Source organism: Schistocerca nitens, chromosome 7 (genome assembly GCF_023898315.1).
Source record: "Schistocerca nitens isolate TAMUIC-IGC-003100 chromosome 7, iqSchNite1.1, whole genome shotgun sequence".
Lineage (NCBI taxonomy): Eukaryota > Metazoa > Arthropoda > Insecta > Orthoptera > Acrididae > Schistocerca > Schistocerca nitens.
Genome location: NC_064620.1, coordinates 629,254,722 through 629,272,338, shown reverse-complemented (window position 1 = coordinate 629,272,338; position 17,617 = coordinate 629,254,722).

Genomic DNA, 17,617 nt, shown 5'->3' with positions numbered 1-17,617 from the left:
CTGGTGGATTGTTGCTAATGATCAAATGCTGTTCAGCACCATACTTTCATAAGTTACTGGCTAAACATGTACCCGTTGGTCCATCAAAATGTGTGTTTATTTTAAGAACATTATTTTTGAAGAAAAATAGTTATTATTAAAGACTTCAAGAACTGTGAATACAGAAATAATACTTATTGAAGACCTACAAGTGTTAGACTTGTTTCTGAGAAGAAAACATGTAGCATAAAATGCACTTATTGAATAAAGTCATTCTACATGTAGCTGTTAAAAATATTTATTGGAACTGCAATTTTGACACATGGCCATTATCAAGAATTGTGAGAAATTATAGCCATCACTAAAACTTCAAGTTGTGACATTATGGAACAGCAGGCTGAAACCAAATACTTGTTGTGATATAAGTTGACCCACTGTTCCACATACCATGTGAGCACACACATTAGTTAGTACATTGTACATCAGAAAGCAAACAAATATCCACAATATACATTTTAAGAGCAGTGCCATTGTAGTCAATGTGGCGGTGGGATTCTGATAGCAGGTTATTGTAATCCAACTGTCATATTGACAACATGAACATTGTACTTCATTGTGTATTGTGGATATATTTTTTGTTGATGGTTACTGCTAGTGTACTAAGTATGATGTGTCTGTTCCCATTGTATGTGGAACAGTATATATCACCACAAGTAGGTGTATTTGGTGTCAGAGAGCTAGGAACTATGTTCCAGCATGTCACAACTTAATGATGTAGCTTGGGCTTTAATATCTCAGAATGCTTGACAATGAGCAAGTGTCAAACTTGCAATCACAATACATATTTGTAACAACCATGTGCAGAACGACTTCATTCAATAATTGCACTAAGGCTGAGGACCCGGTCCTCATCAAAATTCTGTCTCTCACATTGTAGCCAACTTTTGAATCCCTTATGAGCACATTGTTACTGGTTGTTTTGTGCAGCAATAACCTTCATAGTGATTACTTTAGCATGTTATTCCTGTTTACGTATCTGTAAATAAAGGCAAGCAAATTAACCAGCAGTTAATATCATATATTTTTATTGACAGACCCTGTAAGATTTTCATCTCTCATTTACTTTTTAGAGGCCAAAAGGGTTGTCTGACATATATATTAAGGAATTCCTCTTTTTTCCTTCTTGAAATACAGTTTTTGCTTTGTTGAGTTTTGTCCAGGAGAACGAGATTTTCAAAAGATTGTGGGTGCAGCACATTATTAGTGGATATTATAGAGATCATATTGTATAACATTAATTGCTGAAAGTTTTGAGTACCAGTATGCTGTTCGTAATTCTTACTGTACTTGAAATACTTAAGCCTTCATATTCGGAGTGCAATATCTATGACAGGTGAATTTGCAATAACAACCTAGTTCCTTCCCACTGTGTTACCATTTCATGTTTTAATTGGTTTGGGCTACTAGGAACAACATGAAATAACTTGTGTCTTCTTTCTTTTCACCTTTCTTTCCATTAATTTTTCATTCGTTCCCTATGTTTTTCTCATCTATCTTCTGTTCCTATTGCACCTATCTTTTTCTTTCTTTTGTCTTGGAAGCCTGTGAAACTTTTTTTCTTTTGCTGTGACCATTCTGTCCTATTTCTTCCTGTATTATATTCATTTCTCTCAGGTCTGCTTTAACTTCCATTATCCCATGCCAGTGGTGTTTTTGGGCTTCTGTCAAAAGAAGTAAAAATTCTTTTTGTTGTCCTCTTTTTTTATCTAGCATTTTTAGGTGTCCTTAGAGTACAACTCTTGTCTTTCTCATTGTGTCTTATATTGGTTCCTTTCCTACTTTCTAATTTCCATTTCACATTTACCATTCTCAAGACTTTTCTAATTATTTTTCTTTCCCTCAATTGTATTTCACATAATTGTGTAGCTGTATTCAGTGAGAGCCAAGTGTAAAGGCATTCTCATTTAATGACAGTGTTTTGGTGCCAGAGTTTTGCATTTATGGAAATAAATTTCTTGTTATGCAGGTTTTTTCATTTGTCCAAAGCATTTGGTTGTATTATTTCACCTAGGTATTTAAATTCGGTAGTCTCTTTTGTTTTCCCATAGTCAGTTTCCATGTGTTTTGATGCCTTCTTCACATCTATCATATACTCTGTTTCTTCAAAAGTTATTTGTAGGCCTGCTGTTGAGGTTCCTCTTGTAGGAGATTTAACTACATTGTTGCATGTTGTATAGCTTCTCATAAGATGGCGAGATCATTTGCAAAAGCCAGGTAGCCAAAACTCAGATTATGCTCTTTTCTCCCAGTTGTGATGATTTAAATTCCTTTTGTTCTTTTCATCCATTCCCTTATTACCTTTTATAGTACAAAATTGAACAGCAGTCTTGGATGTCTTCCTCAATTAGTGATACCTATTTTTTTCAATCTTCCTTTTGACTACCCTTTTGATTTTTACCCCTTTTGTTATTTGAAGTTGATAAAGTTTTCATTTGATCTGATGGAGTACCATTTCTGAAAGGCTCACTTTTTAAGCAGTAATGCCTTTTACCCACTGTTCATTCCACCATCTTTGCTTTTTGTGTCTTTGGAGTGGTGCTATTTCAAGGGCCATTTTGACTTGCATTATACTAGTTTTCTCTCTAAATCCTTGGATGATTCACTTAAAAATTTAATTTTGTATTATTTAGTGTATCTTTTATGATTGCTACTGATTTGTTGTCAGTTACAAACTCTTTTGAGGTGTTGAATAATGTTCCCCTGTCAGCTGAATCATATGTCTTTCTGAAATTTACAAATGTTATATAAATGCTTGTGGATCTCATTCTTCTATACCTGATTATAAATTTCAGATTTGAAATCTGTTTTATGCAGTAGTGTCCTTTCCCATACCCTCCTTGGTACTCTCCTAATTGCTGATCCAGCTGACTTTTCAGCTGGTTTTATAATGCTTCTAAAGAACTTTGTGAATCACTGGAAGACGGAATGTAGCTGTAGTTGTTGGGGTCAGTTTTCTCATATTTTTTTGTGGCTTTGGTGAATTAATGCTGTTTACAAATCTACTGGTCGTCCAGACTTTTTGAAGGACTCCATGTAGCCTCTTGACTTGTTCTAGCACCTGGTATTTTTCACATTTCAGCAGTTATTGAATCATTCCTGAGGGCCTTACCATTCTTCAAGTCTTTAATGATATTTTGGATTTCATCAATGTTCGGAGGTTCTGAGTTTGTGTTAGTGCACGTTGGATTTTGTTCTAGAAATTTTACTCTTTGTTGCTCTCAATTTAGCAACTTTTTGATATGCTTGCTAATATTTTACAGTATTCTGGTTGCCAAGGGCTAATTTTCAATCTTCATTTCTGAAGCACACATTAGGTATTTGGAAAGTTTGGAGACTTCGTTGAAAAGTTTTACTCGAGTTTCTGGTATTGCTCTTTTGGAAGTTTTCCTCAGTTACCGATAGCTTCCTTTTGTCTGTATTTATAGTTTTTGATGTTTGAAGTTGATAAGATCTTCATTTGGCATGGTGGAGTAATGCTTTTTATAGGCTTGTTTTTTAACCAATAATGCTTTTACCCTGTTCATTCCACCATCTGTGCTTTTTGTATCTTTTGAGCGGAGCTATTTCAAGGGCCATTTTGACTCATTTTGTTTATGCAATGAATTTGTTTTTATTGCGGTTAGACAGTGATCTGATTCTATATTTGCACACTTTCTAATTTTCACATTCATGATTTCTTTTTGATTGTTAAGAGATACAGCTACATGGTCAATCTGAAATTCTCCTAGGTTTGTATTAAATGATTTACAAATTTTTTGTTTCCTCATCAGTTTCTTAAAATTTGTGGGCATTGTTGATGCCTCTGCATAGTTTTATTAGTCTTTCCCCATTTTTATTTATTATTATTATTTTTTTAATACTCTCCAACAGTTTTCCTGAACTTTCTTTCTTTTGCAGTCTGTGCATTGAAGTTCCCTGATTAAAATTTAGTATTCTTCTGTGGAATCTTTGATAGTTTATATTCCAGTGAACCCTAGGAGCTTTAAACTTTTTACGGATTCCTTTTCTTGTCTTTGTTTAATGGAGGATGATAGTTTACTAAGGTGTAAAATATATTTTCATATCATGAGCAAGAACTGAGGGCCGTGCATTTGTGGGATAAAAATGTATGACAAAGTTTTCTGTTGTTTTTACCGTAAAGAAGACACTCAAATTGCAGAAAGGTACAATTAAAAGACACTCGCATAAAGTTTTCAGTTACACACACACACACACACACACACACACACACACACACACGACCACCAACTCCAGCATCTTGGGCTGAAAATACATTCCTATCTGGAGTTTCCATTGTTTGATTTTCTTTTGTTTTGATGATGATCATCATCATCATCTACATATGCATCTATACTTTGCAGGCCACTGTGAAGTGCATGGCAGAGAATACATCCCACTGTACCAGTATTATCATCCCCCTATGCCTCCCTCACATGTCTCTATTGTTTTAGAAATACATAGTTTAGAAAATTTGTTGGAAAATTGATTTCTGTAGCCTTAATGCTTAATCTGTATTCACTGCCTTCTCATTCTATGTGTACACCTCACTTTTCACTCTAGTCAATATACGAGGGCTATACAGAAAGTAGGGAATGTTTTGGCATTAATAAAAATAAAAAATAAAAACTAAGTATAAGAAATACATTTTATTATATACATCTGAAAGGGCAACTGACGTACTACTTTTCCACAGTCACCAAACATGTTGAGGCACTTATCATAGCGGTGGACAAGGTTTGAAATACCTTCGTCATAAAACACACACACACACAGACTTCAGCCAGTGAGTCACGTCCGCCTGGAGTTCCGCCTCATCATTGTTTTGAACTGCTCTTCTAAGGCTGTGCAAAGTTTGACAGTACCGGGCACAATTTATGGTTGCTCCACATTCGAGAAAATCAATAAGAAGCACACCTTGCATATCCCAAAACACTGTCACCATCAACTTCCTTGCTGACAAGGTTTGCAAACATTTTCTTGGTTTTTGGGTGTACCTTGTGTGCCCCCACTCCATGGACTGTAATTTTGTCTCACAATTTATGTGTTTCACCCAGGTTTTGTCACTGGTTACGATTCAATCCAGTAATGAATCGCCATGTTTGTGGTAGGCCTCCAGAAATGTCAATGTTGCTCCCATTCGCTGTTCTTTATTCTGCTCTGTAAGCATTTTGGGCATCCATCGTGCACAAAATTTGTGGTAGCCTAGCTTTTGAGTGACAATTTCTAACAACAAAATCTGTGAAACTTGTGGAAAAGATTATTGTGAAGTATGGTTTTCATGAATCATTTCATCAACTTTAGCGACAAGATCGTCAGTCACAATGCTTGGGCATCCACTCCTCTCTTTATCATGAACATTGATTCGGCCATTTTCAAACCGAATTCACCATTTCCGGGCGGAATATTCACTCATTACTTTGTTTCTGTACACTTCGCATAGTTCATGATAAATTTCTGTAGGTTTTAGGTTTTTTGCCAACAGAAACCATATCACAGACCGCACCTCACAACTGGTGGGATTTTCACTTGCAGCACACATTTCAAATTCGAATATCAGAAAAACCAGACGTGCAGAGACGTTCCTGCTGAGACGGATGGATGCCGACTGAACTGCCGAGGAAGCACATACCAAAATATATGCTATTGGCATGCACCTAACGGCGTCAGACACAAACGTTCCCTACTCTCTGAATAGCCCTTGCATTTCAGTACCACACAAATATGATTGATCATAGATGGAAGAGAATTTTCCCAATATGTGCATTTTGTGAACAAAGACTGAAAAGGAATAGTTAGGTTGCTTGTATTTGGAAATGCCTAAATATTATCAACTGAAGCATGTAGTGATATGTATACCTAAAATTTTATAAATGACTAGTGCCATTTGTAAGTGTGTGAAAGAGAATTGTTGATTTTTAAGCTTCAGTAAATTTGCAGTTTATATTGGTGGTTACTAATTACATCTCTTACTTCAGACATCAAAGAAAGAGTTTCTTTACACATCATTAAGGGCCTCTTGGATTTGTAATTGGCTTTGTCTGTCACCAAAAAAATCTATTTAAATAAATTATAATGGTATTGTGAAATAGTGTTTGGAAACCACTCACTGTTCACATTAATGTGATTGAAAGGACATTACTCTTTGGTACAGTGTTGAAAAATACTGAGACAAATCTTTTCTGTGAGAGATTGTGCAAATATTTGTAGTTAATTACTTGGAGGCGATGGGTTTATTATTTGATCAGTTTTAAATCTCTTGATTAACACATTGTTATCAAAGATGCCTTAAATAGTTTTGCAAGTCTGAAAATGTATTGTCAGTGTACTAAAAGAGCATGTTTTGGTCATATGCATAATAACATGAAGTTTTAAAGCTCCTTCATTATCTCTCTCTTAAGTCTAAAACTATGTGCGACATGGCAGCTGTATGGTTGGGATTCATTTTGAGCATCAATTTCTTCAAGGTGACTGTTTAATAATTCCGCATTTCTTCATATGCTTTCTCTTACTGTTGTTTAAGTGTGAAATTTAAAATTCTTCTCTTTCCTCTGAGTATTCTGAAAATGTAGTGTTTTTTGAGTTGCTTTATGGCATCCAAGAGCACAATTCGGATTCCATTTTCGTTACCCACTTGTCTTTCTCTACTCTCTAGATCTCACCCTAAATATAGTTAAACAACTGATGGACACCTTACACAATTTTAATATTAACAGGATGTGTACAAAAATAAGATTCAAGAAGTACAGATGTGACAGACAATTGCAAAATACTAAAATTGTGATGCAATGTGGGCTTTGTAGCAGTAGCCAAGAGCAACAATTCAAAACACAGAAAATAAAATTTCAACAGAAACGATATTATGCGTATTCCATCTGTCATGCTATATGTAAATTTGTGGGTGACAAATGTTTAACAACAGTTATGTCAGTACAATTAAATTAAGTAAATGAGAAGTATCGTTAATGTGGAGGAGATGACTTTATCATTTAATCAGTTTATTTCTCAGCAGCAAAAATGTTAATGCCATCAAAGACATTTAAGTAGTTTTGTGAAATGAAACTGTAATGTCATTGTGCTAAACAGACATGTTTTGGATGATGCACTTTTTAATGAATATAAGATTGAGGAGTTTTTAGTGATTGCTCGAACTATTTCTAGACATAGACAACTAAGAGCAGTTATAAAACAAATTGCATTTCAAAATACTTTTGTTTGTATATGAAAAATGAACTTTTTAATGTGGAGTGTATTTTGTATGGATGTTACTATGTTGCCACACATGATTTGTGGCTCTTTTTTTCTCTCTTTCCAGTCAAGACATGAACTTGGTGTTTACTATCCCCAACAAGTTATGTTTATATTTTTATGAGAAAAATTTGACTCTGTGTAGCCCAGTGCATAGACAATTTTAAATTTTAACAAAAGATAACATTTCTGTTTACATCCAAAAGCCTTAGAGTATTTTGGACTGTAACGTGTCTTTTCTTTCAATGATAGCCTACATTAATACTTACATACTAAAATTGCCTTAATATGTTCTGCATCTTCACTTATTGTGCATTAGTTTCAAATCATGTTTTAATAAACATACTTTTGCAGTTAATTTAAGGTGATAAAGTGTCAGTATAAAAGTATGATGCAAACTATCATCATCTTGCTGCTTTTGGTTGACATTTTATGTATTTATTGCAATTTCTTGTTTTTGCTCAATTTCTTCATGCCAGTTCTGCCTCTAATTTTCTGATACTTTAAAGTATGTATAAGGTGTATCTTTAAAATATCATTAGGGTAAATTGATTGACAGAAATTGGTTGTTATACTTCAAAAATATTTTTACAGAAGCAGCCTAGATTACATTGATTCACTAGTTGGAAATAGATATGGTAAACAATTAAAAGACTGCTGGGTATATTACTTACATGTAATACAAACCATTCTAGTCTTTACCACTATAATAATTTTCCATCTTACTTTTTTATTAACAATATTAGAAATAGCATAGATTGCTACTCACTGTAACGATGACCCACTGAGTTGCAGAATTCTGCTGGGAGCTGCCAGTGGAAATGGCCAAGTGTGCATGAAAGTGTGCTTGCCTGTGGGATGTGTGTGTATGTTTTCTTTGCTGAGGAAGGCTTTGGCCAATAGCTACATGTGTAACTGTCTTTTTGTTGTGCCTTTCTGCAACTCGATGTGTCATCTTCATGGTGAGTAGCAATCTATAATCTATCCTGTTTTTAATATTGTTCTTATTCCAACATGGAGTTTCCATTGTTCGATTTTTTTTGTCATCTTATTTATTCTCCCGAAACACAAACCTCTTCATCATAACACCACTGCTTTTCTTCACAGCTTGGACAAGGGTGAGTACTTAGTATTCACCTATAAGATGCCATATGTGAAACCAAGAGACAGAACAATGTCCACCTTGTCAAAAGTGTCATATTCTGATAATCATTTGTATTTATTCTTTGGGATGATTGTGGAAGATACTTAAAACAGTGTGAAGTTACCATTTTGTATTACAAACTGAAACAAGTTTTGCAGAGCCTATATATGCTTAGTGTGTATACATAGTACAGGAAGTAAACATTTCTCATTCTTTGTGTGTTCTCTTCAGTGTTATATTTGAGTCACAATACATACTTATTGCAGTGTGTAGAAGTAGAATGGTTCTTTTATGTATGAGCTGCTTAGGTGTTTTTGCTCACAAGAGAGTTAGGATTCAACTAATTTTCCACTGTGATCAAACAAGACTCTGTCTGTTACATAAAGAATTTTCTACAAATAAAACTTTGTCTGTTACATAAAGAATTTTCTACTTCTTCTTTCATTTGCTATCATTTTTAAAATATTGTTGACTTAATCAATGAAGAGTAAATTACATTTACTACCTGAGAGAGAAACAGGAAGATTTTGCTTCACACTGTAGCCTCAATTAATGAAGGTAAATTCTGCATTTAGAGACAGCTATTGTTAAATCAGTCATCTGCTTTGTACCTATGATTTTAAAAATTTCAGATAGTAGCTGTACTATTTGCTGGTTTGGTCTTGTTTATTGTTTCAGTAGTCCATTGTAATCTTATCACCATCATAATTTATAAAATTCTCATTGTGTGATAAAAGAAGTATGAGACGGCTCAATTTCATACCTACAGTTCCTTGGAAACTATGACTGTATGGTAGTACAGATTCTTATGAACAATTCAGTGGAGGAAAATTACACACTCTGTTGGCATGTAGGATCAAAGCTAGGCAACTCCCCCCCCCCCCCCCCCCCTCTCTCTCTCTCTCTCTCTCTCTCTCTCTCTCTCTCTCTCTCTCTCTCTCTGTTGACTGGTGAGAGATGTAAAAGTGTATGGTGAGAGTTTTCCAGTCCTCAGTAAGATCTTTGGTATCTGCATTTTTCCAAAAAATGTTTCGTGATGTACATCTTTCTGCTACAGATTCTTAAACTTGGACAGGTCCTTTCCTTTTTTAATGCCATCTGTGTCATGTGTTCAGACATCAGTAATCATTCTCATTTCTTTATTATATTGAGGAAAACACTTTAAAAGATACAAAGTACTGGTTTTGCACTCACAATTTATAAATCAGTCAGAAAATTTTAAACATTATTACTCTTCAGTCTGATTTTTTGCAGGAAAATTCATATCAAAGTTCAGTAAATGATAGACCTTGTACGTACAAAAACACATTTGTAAGAAAATGTTTTATGTAAGATTGGGAAACAAAATCTGGGGGCTGCCACAGTGCATATGATGATAGTATTATAATTTATAAATTAGTAATTAATTTAATAAAGGTGGTGGTGTTATTTCTTCAAACAGATTTGTCAAGGACAATTATGTCGTCTCACTCTTCCATTCATTGTGTCGCTATTGTACTCTGATACAGCGGTACAAGGAACAGAACTTATGGAATAAGAAAACGCATTTCTCAGGTTGCCAAGATGTTGATTATTAAGTGGAATCTCTTAGTACGAACTTTACAAAGATAGTGAACTTTACTTTCATTCAGTTTTTGGAGGTCTTTACATAAAAGAGCATGTAAGCAAAACAAACAGATTAAAAACATTCAAAAAATGATTAGACATCAGTGTAAGAATAATGAAAAAGAAAGAGACTGTTTGCTGATCAGATTTGTTGCAACCTTTTCCTGCAGAAAAAAGTTTGGTTTGTCACTAGCATCTAAATTGATCCCACTTTAGTTTTGCTGAGAATACATTTCATATGGGTTAAGTCGTTAGAGGAGGTGCATATGTAAACATCTGGTGTATTTGCAAATGTCACATCACATCTCACATTCATCATTTCACTTGCTTCAAGGCTGTTTGTGGTATTAAGGTTAAAACATCAACATCCAATCCTAAAAATGTTAAATTAAGTACATTATGTATGAAATATTATTTTCCTCATCCTCTCCTACAGGCTCTGTCTATCGTATAATGAGGTCTTGCTTAAATCCTGAATAGCAGTTGCTGGCTTTTTCTTGCATGTTCCTGTACAGTACGATTAAAAGCATCTGATCAGTACCTTTGTTCCAGACATTTTCATATTTGTATGTAATAGTGTCAAAATGTACAAAATTTGCAATAATTATAACTGTGACCAGTATTGTAATGACTGACAAAACTATGAAGGGAAAAATGTGAATGCAGTTTATTACACTAGAGGGTGACTCTCAATAGCCAAGAAAAATGTATACATTCTGTCATTGTGGTAATTGATGTATTTAAATAAATGTTCCTTGTGGAAAGTCTTTATACATAAAATGTTTGTTTCATTTATTTGCAAAGGTTCTGAAGTCCCTGAGAAAACCTTTGTATACAGTAGCGTGTTGAAGAATACACAGTACGTTCAAGTAAGGAGTGACATTTTATACACAACACATACAGTTCATTAAACCTCATTTTACAGGCAATGTATGAAAGTTGATGGTCACAGTGCTACAATGTCTCAAGAAACCACTATACCTGTCACAGCATAAAATTACTTTTATTGTATTTGCACTCACAGAGCACCCATAAATTATACCAATATACCTCCCCTCCCCCTCCCCAAAACAAAGAATATGTAGATAGTGGTAAACAGAATAAAAGTATACTGATTCTCACAACTTTCTTTCTCTTTAGCCAGCATTATTAGTCAAAGGATTTCTCATTGTAGCTCTAAAGTTGTAGAAAATAGCCATTAAGTCAGCTGACAGACTTATTTCTAATCAGCCAAGTTCACAGTAATTGCTTCTGTTTTGGTCTTCAGTCTTAAATCTGATTTGATGCAGCTATCCATGCTACTCTGTCTTTTATAAGCTCTTCATCACTGAGTAATTAGTGCAACTTACATTAATTTGAACCTGCTTAGTGTATTTATGGCTAGGTGTGCCTCTACACTTTTGACCCCCATGCTTTCCCCAATTACAAAACCAAATACTCTCCGAGTCCTCAGTATGTGTTCTGTTGTGTTCTTTTCTGAGCTGCTTATCATCCTGTTTCACTTCTGTGCAAGGCTACACTTCAGACAAATACCATCACAATAATTTTCCTAACACTTAAATTTGTATTTGGTGTTAAAGTCTTATTTTTTCAGATAAGCTTTTCTTGCTGTTGCCAGTGTGCATTTTATATCCTCTCTGTTTAAGGCATTATCAGTTATTTTGTTTCTCAAATAGACAGCTTCATATCATACTTGTTATACTTTTGTTGATGATCATCTTATATTTTATCAAGACACTATTCCATTCAACCAATCTTCCAAGTCCGTTGCTGTGTCTTACAAAATTATAATGTCATTGACAGACCTCAAAACTTTTATTTTTATCCTCCCTGCACTTTTATCCCATTCTCAAATTTCTGCTTGGTTTATTTTATTGCTTGCTCACTGTACAGACTGAATTATATTGGCGGTTGACAACAACCTTGCCTCACTCCCGTTTCAACCACTGTTTTCCTCCCGTGTGTTCCCGTTCTTTTAATGCAGTTTGGTTTCTTTACAATTCATAAACAATCGTTCACTCCCTGTATTTAATCTCTGCTGCTTTTAAAATTCCAAAGCAGAGACCAGTCCACATTGTCAAAAATTTCTCTAAACATACAAATGCTATAAGAATATGTTTACTGTTTCTCAATTTATCATCTACTTCTACACCACTTAACACTTGAGTGACTGGCCGAGAGTTCACTGAATCACGTTCACACTATTTTTCTACCATTTCACTCTCGAACAGCAAATGGGGAGAAAGGACACTTACATTTCCCCATCTGATTTTTCTTATTTTATGATTATCATCATTTCTCCCTATGTAGGTGGGATTCAACAAAATACTTTCACCTATGGAGGAGAAAGTTGAGATTCAAATTTTGTTAAAAGATAGTTAGGTTAGGTTTTTGAAAAATACTTTTGTTTAAATAATTGCCACCATAACACATGTATCATATCCGTGACACAATCTCCCATATTCTGCGATCGTACAAAACAAACTGCCCTTCGTTGAAATTTTTCAGTCTCCTCCATCAATCCTAGCTGGTATGAATCCCATACTGTATAGCAGTACTCAGTAGAGGGTGGAAAAACATAGTATAGACAGTCTCTTTAGTAGACATGTTGCATGTTGTGCCAATAAAACAGTCTTCAGCCCACCTTCCTCACAACATTCCAATTTAAGTTCTTTGTAATTGTTATCCCTTGGCATTTAGTTGAACTGACAGCTTTTAGATGTGTGTGATTTAACAGATTACTTTTCAAACTCATATGGATGGTCTCACAGTTTTCATTATTTAGAGGCAATTGCCACTGTTTGAATTGTACAAATATTTTGTCTAAAAAGTTAGCAATTTTAATCTTTTGCTGACTTTGCTAGAAGGTAAATGATGGCATAATCTACAATCAATCTATGAGGCTGCTCAGACTATCTCTTACATCATTTATGTACATTAGGAACAGCAAATGGCCAATAACATTTCCTTGAAGAACACCAGGTATCACTTCTGTTTTACTCTACGAGTTTCTTTCGATTACTATGAACTGTGACTTTTCTGACAGGAAATCACAATTCCAGTCTACAATTTTATTAATAGTCACTTGTGATGAACAATATCAAAAACCTTCTGGAAATATATAAATATGGACCCAATTTGACATTCACTGTCGAAACCACTCCATGAGGACAAAGAACTAGTTGTGTTGCACAAGAAGGATATTTTCTGAATCTGTGCCGAATGTGTGTCAATAGATTGTCTTCTTTGAGGTACTTCATAATAATCAAAACACAGTCTATATTCCATAATCCTATTGTAAATCGACATCAGTGATATGCGTCTGTAATTCAGTGCATTACTCCTGTTTCATTTCTTGAGTATTGGTGTGATTTGTGTAGCTTTCCCATTTTTGGTTACAGATCTTTTGGTGAGTGAGTGGTTGTACATATTGCTACATATGGAGCTATTATATCGGCATACTTTGGAAGGAATTAAACTGGTATACAATCTGGATTGGAAGACTTGCCTTTTTTAAGTGATTCAAGTGACTTCGCAATATTGAGGATATCTAATTCTAAGTTAGTCATGTTGGCAAAAGTTATTGATTTGAATTCTGGAATATTTACATTGTCCTTGTATTTGAAGGGATTTTTGAGCATTTAGTAACTCCACTATAGTGGCACTGTCATCATGCATTCCATGTATTGATTTTGACTTGCTATTTCAGTCTTGCTACAATCACCTTATCGTCACTAGTCCTCTATCCATCATGGTGCTCCCTATTTACTTGGGATTATTTGCTGCTAAGAGTTCAAATATTTTTTCACAATCATTTACACTTTGAGTGACCTGAAATAATTGCTTAAAATAATTTTTGGAGAAAGCGCTTAGTACAACTTCAGATTGTTTTACACCTACCACCGCAAATGATGTTTTATGCCTACCAGTTGTCTTTCAAGACAAGTTGCATATTTCTACATTTGTCCAGAACCCAAACTGATCTTCTGCAAGGTCAGCTTCTACCAATTTTTCCATTCTTTTCAAAATAATTCATGGCATTATTTTGCAATCATGACAACTTAAATTGATGATTTCGTAATATTCACATGTCAGCACCTGCTTGCTTTGGAACTGGAACTTACATTCTTCTTGGAGTCTAAAGGTATTTTCCTTGTCTTGCAAATTAGGTGGAATAGTTTTGTTGTGGCTGGCTCTTCAAAGTACCTCAATAATTCTGAGGGAGTGTCGTCTGCTATAGGGATCTTATTTCAACATAGGCCTCTGCTATGTCAAATCCTCCTTGTAATATCATATTTGTCATATCATTTTCATTTCCTCTTACCTTTTTTTGCTTCTGTGACCAGTTAGACCAAATGTTTGTCTGAAAGAGATGACAAAGTCCACAGTTGACTTTTACCTTTACACAACAAATTAGTGATTTGCATGCTACGTCTCATTACCAATTTTGTGTGAAAGTGTTATATTTAATACATTAAGTGCTATAGGGTTGTTAACATGCAGTGTGGTGCCATTCCTTGGGGGCTGTAGAATTGCTCATGAATACTGTATGCTGCACACTCAAAATAGACAAAAACAGATTCAAAATTTTAGCTATAAATAGCAGTTTTCTCAATTAGTAAACTAAGATTATTGCATCATTTTAAAGGTATTTCAGTAGGAACATTATTTTGTGTATTTAACTTGAAGGACTGATGCAAATGACAATTGTTGATCGTAATTATTCACCATCATTTTCACAGAGAAAAAGTCTTTGATTTTCTGTTTTGGTGAATTTTATGTTCATGATGTGGAAAAATTTTTTAAACTGTACAAAAAATGCCGATATTCAAGTTTCATACTTATTTTGTTTACTAACAATTGTCACTTCAAATGTGCCCAACACACAGTTACAGACTTCCATTTAACATTACCTGAACAATTGCTTGTCCAAAGTATTACAGTTGCAAAAATTATGACTACAAACTCCTTTCGCCCAACACTGAACCTTACTTATGTTCATGACAGTTGGCTCTTCTCATAATTTTGTTGTAATTGTAGTTTCACATTATTCACAATGGAGAAAAGTTTATTCTGATTAACTGAAATGTGACAACATATTCAGCAGACCCAAATAACAGATTTTAAATAAATTATTTTGTAAAATATAAATATTTCCTGTGCTACAGCATGTAAAATTGTTAACCTGAATAATCAGTGTTAAAATATGTGAATTTTATTAATATAATTCATGTATTTTAGTTCCCATCAGAGGTAGTGACCCAAGTGCTAAAGATTTATCATGTTATAAAAATGTTCAAATGTGTGTGAATTCTTAAGGGACCAAACTGCTGAGGTCATCAGACCCTAGACTTACACACTACTTGAACTAACTTATGCTAACACACACACACACACACACACACACACACACACACACCTGAGGGAGAACTCAAACCTTCGGTGGGAGGGTATCATGTTATACAAAGAATAATATTTTGAATTATATTGAAGACAAGCAACATGTTAAATGTTTACAACCAGAACACTTAATTATGTCATTTTATAATACTTGACACATAAATTCCATTAAAGTGTTTTATGGATTTTATACAGAATTTGCATCACAAGAATGGATCTTTCTCTTTTCAGACTTTTTAATTTATTCAGATGACTTAATAAGAACATATATTCTTCTTCTTCTTCTTCTTCTTCTTCTTCTTCTTCTTCTTCTTGTGTTACGGCCTCTGTAGGACCATGGGTAGCCCCTTCATGGACTGCATTTTCCTCCTCTTCTCCCAGAACCTCTTAATTCTTTCTCTTCTTCTCTCCTCCTCTTCTTCCAAGATCTTCAGTTTCCGTTTCTCCTGTCGACTCCACTGGTGCCACTCTAATCTTTTCCTGTATTTTCTCTGTCATTGATCTCCGGCATATTGGTCGGTGTATGTTTGTTACTCCAATTTTCCTTTCCTTCGACCTTGATCCCCAATTCCAACCAGTCCTTCCGAAGTTCAACAACGACTTGGTTCCTATCTTTCCCATTGTCCACCCTGTTGTTTCCCACACTCTCTTCGTCATTCTGTGTGTACTCATCCTAACTACATGCCCAGCGAACCTTGCCCTTTTGAGTCTGTTTTCCCCGGATATTGTTCTCATCTTCCGGTACAATTCTTCCCTAGGTCTTCGCATCCAGCTCTCTCCACCTCTTTCGCGACCTAGTATTTTTCTCAGTATTTTTCTCTCTCCTTTCTCTAGCAGTTCTGCCCCATTTCTTCCTAGTGTCATCGTCTCAGCAGCATATAATACTGCATTCCTCACCGTTGCCTTGTAGTGGCTTAACTTTGCCTCTGTGGGTATATTATTTTTATTGTATATCTCTCTTGTCATGCAGAAGGCTGACTTCATCTTTTTTATCCTCTCTGTTATTCCCTCCTTGCTCTTGTTCCTTCCCGTTATAAATTCTCCCAGGCATTTAAATTTGTCCACCATTTGCACAGTGCCTTCCGGTGTTTCCCATGTTCAACATTTCAGCTTGAACATGGCTACCATCTTTCATAAGCAAAAAGATGTCAAACTTTTCTACTGTCAGTTATGATATGCATACAAAGTTGTTAAACAATCATTGGTACAAGTTGTAAACTGAAATATACTCGTAATCATAAAACTGCATAACAAAAATTACGGTGTTTTGTATTTGTGTGTGTGGGAGGGTGTGGAGGGGGTCTTTTTCTATTATTGTTGTGAATACTTCAATTCAATGGCATTTATGCCATTACTCTCATATATGCACACATTCACAGCTCCAATGATACTAATTTGACTATTATTTAATTGGATAGATAAAAAAAAATCTACTCACCAAGTGGTGGCAGAATACACACATAAAAAACTGTTGTGATTGACAAGTTTTCGGAGCCAATGGCTTCTCCTTCAGGCACAAGGGTTGAAGGGGAAGGAAGCAGGGAGAAGAAAAAGGACTGGACAGGTCTAGGAAAAGATATAGATTTTGGGAAAGTCATGCAGAACCAAAGGTCAGGGGAGACTTACCATATGGGACGAGAAGGAAAGACTGATTGTTGGGGACTGCATCAGACGAGATCTGAAAACCTGAGAGCTTAAAGGTGGAAGACATGGTAATATGCAAGACAGAGATTACTACTAAAACATTGTGTGTGAGTTAATAAGAGTGAGAAGCTAAGTGCATGGTACATAACAGAGGTTTCCGAGTCAGATTCTTTATTTGCTGTTGGCCACATGCAGTGGAATAGGCTTTATAATGATGTCCAGCTGCATAAGAAGTTACTATTTTAGTTAGTGTTTACGTTACAAGTAAAAATTATTTATGCTACGTTAATCAATTGTACAGTATTGCATTCATAGACTTAAAACTCAATTTCTATGTTACAAGTATCCAAGAATTCTGTAAGACTGTAGTGTGGATTGTCAATTAACCATTTATGCAGTTTACTTTTAAAATTATTGAATGGTGTATTGACTGCAGTATGTGGTAATTTGTAAAATAATCTCAAACAGTTTACTTTGTGAGAGTTGCCTGTTTTTGTCAGCCTATGTCTAGGAATGTCAATACTAGTATCCAGAATGAAA